Consider the following 7,804-nt stretch of genomic DNA (forward strand, 5'->3'; position numbering starts at 1 on the left):
ATGAGCTTTCAGTCTAATGGAAGAAGACAAGATCACCTTCCTATTGGATAGGTGACAAATGCCTATAATCCCAGCACTTGGGAGGTAGAGGCAGGAGAATCTCCAGTTTGAGGGAAAACTAGGCTATAGAATAATGAGTTCAATGGGCTAGAAATGTGGCTTGGTGCTAGAGTGCTTGCCTAGCATGTATGAAGCACTGGGTTCAATTCCTCAGTACACGTAAACAGAAAAAGCCAGAAGTGGCACTGTTCTCCAAGTGGTAGATTGCTAGCTTTGAGCAAAAGAAGCTCAGGGACAATGTCCAGGCCCTGAGTTCAAGCCCCAGGACTGGCAAAATAAAATAAAATTAATGAGTTCAAGACTAGCATGAGCTAAATAATGAGGTCTCTTCAGAAAACCAAGGGTGGGTGATGTAGTTCAATGGTTGTTTCCTAGAATGCTCAAGACCCCGGGGTTCCATTCCCAGCACTGAGGAAGAGCCAGCAGGGAGCTCTTTTGGGAGTCACTTAGTCTAAGAGAGGACTCAAATTACACTTGAAAATGAATTTCCTAATTCCCATGCCAGGATCTCAGTAGTAACAGAGACTTTCATGGCCCTATGAGCCTCACTACCACCAGTCCTGGGGTGGGAATGGACAGATGGTACAGCTTCCTGAGTTGCTACAGCAATGGGCTCTTGTTATATAAAGCAGATGCAGGATGGGGTGCTCTTGAAGGGAAGTTCTCTATGGATACAAGCATCTGGACTGCCCAGCCCCGAAACAGAGAAGTGGCTGGGGCATCCTCAGAAAGCATCTTGGAATTCCATCCTATTCCATTTCCTCTTGTCCGTCCCAGCCAAGCTCTGAGGATTATGACAGCGTGGGCAATAAAAAGTGCCTAATTGGTTGTTGTCCAGCCGAAGCTGCTCCCGTTTCCCTGGGCGGGGGTGGGAAACCGGCTGAGTCAGTTTCACTTTTGCTATTGCTCAGTTTCCCCCGTGGCTCCTGGGGGTTCCTGGCCACTAGCGGAAGCCCAGAGCCCTACAGGAGGCAGGCATTGGCCTCCATCCAACTCTGGGGGAGGGGGACTGTGCCATAGGGCAGAGAGCCCCAAGAATGCCAGGATATTAGGCCAAGCTGCTCCTGGCGATGAAAGAGAGCTGGCATGCTGCCAGGGCCACCAAAAGGCCAGGGCCACCCCCATTCAGAGAATCCATTTCCTGAGCTTGGGACCCAGGTGGTGCACCCTTTTGCTTCTGCAGTGGAGGCAGAAGTGATGAACACAGGCTCAGGATCCCAGCTGGCCACCGGTGGAAGAGCAAGAGATGACTTCTGGCTCTCTCAGAGACCCTAGGACACACAGTGTCCTTTCAAAATCCCTGCAAGGTCAGGCACTGGTAGCTCCCACCTGTAATCCTAGCTACTCAAGAGGCTGAGATCTCAAGATCCCAATTTGAAGCCAGCCTGGCCAGAAAAATCCCTGAGACTCTTACCTCAAAAGAAGCAGCAAAAAGTCAAAAATGGAGGTGTCACTCAAGCTTTGGGTGAAAAGTCTAAGCAAGAGCATAAGGCCCTGAGTTCAAGCCCCAGTACACACATGCACATACACACATATATGCATGCACACACAGAGGGAAAAAAAACCCCTATAAGCCAGGAAGGTCCATGAAACCCATGAGAGGGAGTTCTCTGCTCTGGGTGTTATGTCTCCCACTCAAGGCCCTTACTGTGGAACCCGCCTTCCATCACCTACCTAACCTCTCCCAGCCTTCAGCATGAAGGTCATCCTGTCCTCCTACTTCTGGTACCAGAAAGGGCAGAGCCAGACACTAGCTTCTTACCTTCCTCCTTCCTCCTCCCTCCCTCACCTAGGCTGCATCTTCTCCCCAGGAAGAACCTCTGGACAGACTGTTCTTTCTGTAGGAGACACCCTCCTTCAGCAGCCCTACCTTCCCCCCTCCCACCAAGACACTCAAGTGCATTCCCATCCCTCCCTTGCCTATCCCTTGCCTGCACCAGCCCTGAGACCCATCCCAACTCCTGCCATCTGATCTCCTCTCAATTGGTGCCTACATCCCAGATGAGAGTCCTGCCTCCCACATCGGACTGGGAAGTTAGGACCCGTGTTTCACCATCAAATCCATTGGACTGCAGGAGTCACTTGTGACCATCCAGGTCTCAGCCACTGCTACTCATATTTATACTCCTTGGGTTTCCCATCTGGATCTGGGGAAGTGGCACAGTCCCAGGGCTGCCTGCCACTTCCACTGCCCCTGGGAGCTTGGCAGACAGAAAGCCACCTGTCTTGGGTGGATGCTAGCAGGGAGAACCACCAGAAGCTCATCCAGCCCAGCCCTAAAAGCTGGAAACAGACCATTCAGAGTTCAAACCCAGTGAGGCAGTGCAATCTGCCAAAGGAACTGGGCATAGGGGACCTTAGGGAGCAAGTGACCCCATTGCTGCCCTTTCTCAGAGGTCTTTGGCCTCTTTTCTCTGCCAGTGTTCTACAGGTTCTTGGGAGAGATGCTTGAAGGTGGGAGGTGGAATGGGAGGAACTCTGCTTGGGCCCGGAGGGGGGCAGCACAGATTTATGGGACTGGATTTTTACAGGCTGTGGAGCTTGACAAAGGAGCAAATGCATAAAACCTCCCCAACATGAAAGTGGTAGCAGCAGCAGCACCCCCCACCCCCACCCCGCTCCCAGCCTGTGGAGAATGAGAGATTTACAGCTCTTGCACAAGGCCTGGAGGGGCCAGAACAGCTCCCCACCAAAGCCTTTACCTTTCTCCTCTAGGAAAAAAAAAATTACTCACTGATAGAACAGGTTGGAGCTGCCAGAATGATGGCTATCTCAGCTGGGACCCCGCCCCATCTGGAGACTAGGTGGCTCCCAACTTCCTCTCCTCTCTGAACTTTCCTCTCTGCCCCAGGTTAGGGAAAAGTGCCTAGGGCAAGGTGGGGAGTGGGGGCGGGGGAGGAAAGGAGGGAGAGTCAGCTTGGGAGGAGGGGTGTTCCTGCATCCAAATGGATGAGACACCTGTTTCCCTGCTCCAGCTTCTGTCATGTCTTAGTCCCTCACAAACCCCAAGTTGGGGGGCAGTGGAACAAAAGGGCTATAGAGGATCTTGGCCAATCCTGGAAGATTCATCTCAATACTTAGGAGATACTTTCAGAGTGTTTTTGTCAGGTAGGAGTCATACCAGAAGGGAGACAAGTCAGAAATGGCAAAATAAGAACATAGAAACAGAAGATTCCTTGCTTGGTGTCCATCTTTTTTCTTTTTTTGGTAAGGGGTGCCAATAATGGTCCTTGAACTGAAGGCCAAATGTACTCCTTTGCATTGTCTCTTAGCTTTCAGCTCAAGGCTGGCACTCTACTAATGAGTCATATTTCCATTTGTGGCTTTTTGCTGGTTAATTGGAGATAAGAATCTCTCAGACTTTCCTGCCTGGGCTGGCTTTGAACCTATATCCTCAGATCTCAGCCTTCTGAGTAGCTAGGATTACAGGTATGAACCACCACTGCTGGGCTTGGTGACCATCTCTTGTTTCAGCCAATGAGATGAAAGGCTGAGATGGGACTCTCCTGAATGGAAGGTGCCTGGCCTGGACTTTTTACCCTTAACGGCTAGATTTCTTTTGGTCCCAACCCCTTGGCCCTACCTGTAGAGAAGCAAGTAGCTGGTGTCTGCAGGGGACAGGACTCAATGCTTGAAGGGTGTGTTTTTGTTTCTCTCAGACTTTGGACTTCATCCCCCTGATCCTCACCTGCAGGAAATAGACGTGGTCCTCAGCTAGTTGGGGGGTGAGGGGTGGGCTGCATTGCTAACCACTTCAAAAGACTAGGTGAGCATCCAGGGATCAGAGCCTTTGAACCTGATAGGGTGGGGCCATTGCCAGAAGATGATGGAAATCCTAGAACAGGACCTACGGCTCCACACTGCACCACTGAGGAAAAGAGCACATAAAAGGAAAGGATTCTCTTTCTAGCCTTCCCTGCTCAGAGTCCAGTCTCTCAATGTTGTCCTGTTGGCATCGACATGGCCAACTGAGTAATGTCTTAGATGTCCAATCAGGTAGGCACAGACTTGCCTATTGCCAAGCCCCACCTTGAGAGGTCAGTAGCCACTCCCAAGGAATAGGCTAGAGAAAGTGGGAAGAGGACAGAGGCCCATCTGTAACTCAGCAGGGCAGATGGGAGTAAATCCAGACCTGGGAGTGGGACTCAAGGCAGCTATGTAACCCTTTCTCCTGCTGAAGGGCAGGGTGGGAAGGGAAGTAGGACCAAGGAAGTTTCTACTCTGGGATGGGGGAGGAAGTCAGAGCAAATATGGCTTTGCTTGCTTGAGTCTCACCCCCCCCCCCCCCCCCCAGCTCTGGCTACAGGCTCCCAGTGGGCTGGGCTGGTCAGGACCTGCCTCCAGCCTGCCTTCCTCCCCAGCAGGTTGGGGAAAATTACTCTCCTGCTACTGCTTTTTATTTTTTGAAGCTAGATCAAAGGTGGGACCCAGCTGGGAGCCCTAGTAAAATCTCAGCAATGTGGAGCCTTAGAGTTTCAGAGGTGAAACCAGGAGGCAGGGGAGGGCCTGTCCTAGGCCCAGGCTGCAAGCAGGGGTCAGAGGCCAGAGGGAGAATGGAAAGCAAGAGGCAGAGGTGGGGCTGGGGAGTGGGGGCCAGGTCATCAGCAGTGGCTTGAAGGTTCCAGGAAGTCTCTGGCCATTTTGGCAATTGCTGTTCTCTTAGCACAGGGACCCCCACCCCCATGAAGTTCTCCCTCAAGCCCAGGGCCCAAGCCAACTGGAAATGTGTGTTTCCAGATCAGTGTTTATATTAACCAAGTATCCCCCCCCCCCCCCGACTTTACCTCACTGCCCATTTCATCATCTGCTCTAATGTGTGATTTTATACAGCAGCAAGTTTTAGGTCCCCTATGCTGCAAGCCAATAATAGCATATTCCTGCTTCCCAGGCCTAGGCTCAGACTTTGAAAAAAAAAAAAAAAAATGCTTCCCTTCGTTTTTTTTACAGGGTCTCACCACATAGCCCAGGGTAGCCTCCAACCTAAATCCTCCTGCTTCAGCCTCCCCAGTGTTGAGATTACAAGTGTGCACTACTTTATAAAATAGATTTTAAACTTTCCTGATGAAGACTTGAAGCCAAAGTCAGGTCTGTATTCTATCCTGGCCTCCTGCCTTTTGGTCCCTTATTATGTCCTTGTGTAGGCCAGAAGATGGCTAATGTGTCCAAGAGACCTTCTTCTTGCCTCTACTGTCCCTTCTTCCTAGGGCTACAGTATTTCTTTTTTTTTTTTTTCTTTTAGCTAGCTGGTACTGGGGTTTAAACTAAAATCCTTCTGCTTGCCCAATCAGTAGGCACTACCACTTGAGGCATAACTCAAGCCCTGTCAGTCCTGGGGCTTGAACTCAGGGCCTGGGCACTGTCCCCGAGCTTCTTTTGCTCAAGGCTAGCACTCTACCACTTGAGCTACAGCACCACTTCTAGCTCTTCTGTTTATGTGGTACTGAGGAATCGAACCCAGGGCTTCATGCATGCTAGGCAAACACTCTACCACTAAACCACATGCCCAACCTGAGCCCTGCTTTTTGATGATTAATTGAAAGTGGAGTCTTTTTTGCCCAGGCTGGCTTCTAATCTCAATGCTCCATATTTCAGCCTTCTGAGTAGCTAGGGTTGCAGGTGTAAGACACTGGCATGAGCCATGTCTATTCTCATACTAGGAACTGCTTTTCCATGTCCAGTATTGTGGCCTGGAAGAACTTAATGGGGTTTACTGGGTGAAGAAGTTGGTGCTATTAAGGGTATATTCTTTTTTTTTGTCAGTCGTGGGGCTTGAACTCTGGGCCTGGGCGCTGTCCCTCAGCTCTTCAGCTGAAGGCGAGCGCTCTACCACTTGAGCTACAGCGCCACTTCTGGTTTTCTGGTGGTTTATTGGAGATAGGAGTCTCATGGTCTTTCCTGCCCAGGCTGGCTTTGAACCGCGATCCTCAGATCTCAGACTCCTGAGTAGCTAGGATTACAGGCGTGAGCCACCAGCGCCTGGCTTAAGGGTATATTCTTATCCCAAAGTAGGAGCATGCCTTGTGGGTCGTGAGACCCCATGTTTCTTTCCTCAGGAGTCCTGAAGTCTGGAGAGATTCCATCTTGACTGGGAGCTGGCCTGATATGAGGTCATTTCCATCAGAACTGAGAAAATCCACGAAGACTTTGGTTTCAACCAAGATCCTGAGTTGGTCTCAAAGATAACTGGGGCTTCTTTCCTCCATACTGCAAGGCATCAATCCTTTGTCCCAGTTCCAGATCCTCCTAGATAAGGTCCTGCAAGGCAAAGCCTGAATGGGATGCTGACTACGTGTGTGCATGTAGTAGTATGAGTATGTGAGTATGTGTGTGTGTATAGCCATATGAATATGTATGTATGCCACTGTACAGGTCTAAACATGGAGGAAAGGAGGGAGACAGTATTGCTCTGCAGAGTCTACTGTCACTAACACACTGTGTGACCTTAGTCAACTCCAGCACCCTCTCAGGGCCTCGGTTTCCCCTGGCCATAAAATATAGGGTAATTGTCCCTCCTAGGGAAGCTCAGAGAGTTAATTGGGCAAGGGCTCTGAAGAGAAGGAGATCTATAAATACAAGGGATCATTAGAGGGTATTTCACAGCCATTTTGTGGGCCCCAATGTTATTATTAATATGATTATTGTTATAGTTATCATCACCATCGCCCACTTCCTGAGTCTCTGCCAGCTGGGTCCTGCTTCCAGGTGAAGACTTCTACTTCTGAGCCACCATCTGAGCCTCTAGGACCCTCTAGTCTTGGGGGCCCCATCAGGCTAGTGAGAGGATTGAGGTATTGGAAGAAACAGGTCAGGATGCTGGGAAGGGAAAAGAAGAGAGGGAGATGGTCATGCCTTCCTGGAGACATCTCTAGTCTAGCAGGGGTAGCCTGGACAGCTACATGAGGCTGTGATCTGGGTCAGGAGAGGGCTTTGAGGGTTTGAGTGCAGCAGGACAGAGGTAGAAAGAGGATGATGCTCCTAGGGGTTCAAAGAAGGGCTGGTAGGTGGGAATCAGCTTTCTTAGGAGGAAAACCCACTCTTCTCAAGGAGTCTCCTATGCAAGAGACCAGAAGCAGAGCCCTGGCTTTTCCCGCAGGTTGAGTTAAACCCCAGCAGCAGCTTCTGGCAATGCCTCGGGTGCCCCCTGGTGTTGACTCTCGAGGTCTGCAGAAGATCTGCTTTAAAAGGTCTCCTCCCTTTCCTTCCAGAGGCTCTGCAGACCTCACCCCCAGGGAGCTTGGAGTAGGAAGAACCAGGCAGGGAAGGAGGAAGTTTGAGGGAGGGATGAGTGGAATGTCCTTGCTGGAGGATTCTGTGGCAGTTGGAGAGCAGCCATTGGCCTGGATAGGGGAGCCGAGGGCAGAGGGAGTTGGGAAGAGATGGGGAAGAAGGGTCAGGAAGCCGCGTCCTTGGAAGGACTGGAGGAAAGGTGGCTTTGATGTGTGTGCAATATGGTCTAGAGTAGGAGTAGGGGACAACTGCCAGAAGCTAAAGGGAGAGCAGCTCATTTCATTCCCATAGAAGACTGAGGTTACCTGGATACTGAAGTCAAGGATGGACCCAGGAGTTAAAAAAAAAAAAAGAGCCATGCTCATTTAAAGCAGGTGTTCCTCCCAGGGAATCAACTCCAGAGCCTGCACATATGAGTATCAGAGATTGTTTGCAAAGTCTTCCCTCATAGGTAGGGAAAGATGAAAATACAGAAAAACAGAGGCTACTAGAAAAAAAAAGCCTTTCAGCAAAACTT

This window comes from Dipodomys spectabilis, unplaced genomic scaffold (genome assembly GCF_019054845.1).
Source record: "Dipodomys spectabilis isolate Male_0828 unplaced genomic scaffold, ASM1905484v1 ptg000018l, whole genome shotgun sequence".
Taxonomy (NCBI): domain Eukaryota; kingdom Metazoa; phylum Chordata; class Mammalia; order Rodentia; family Heteromyidae; genus Dipodomys; species Dipodomys spectabilis.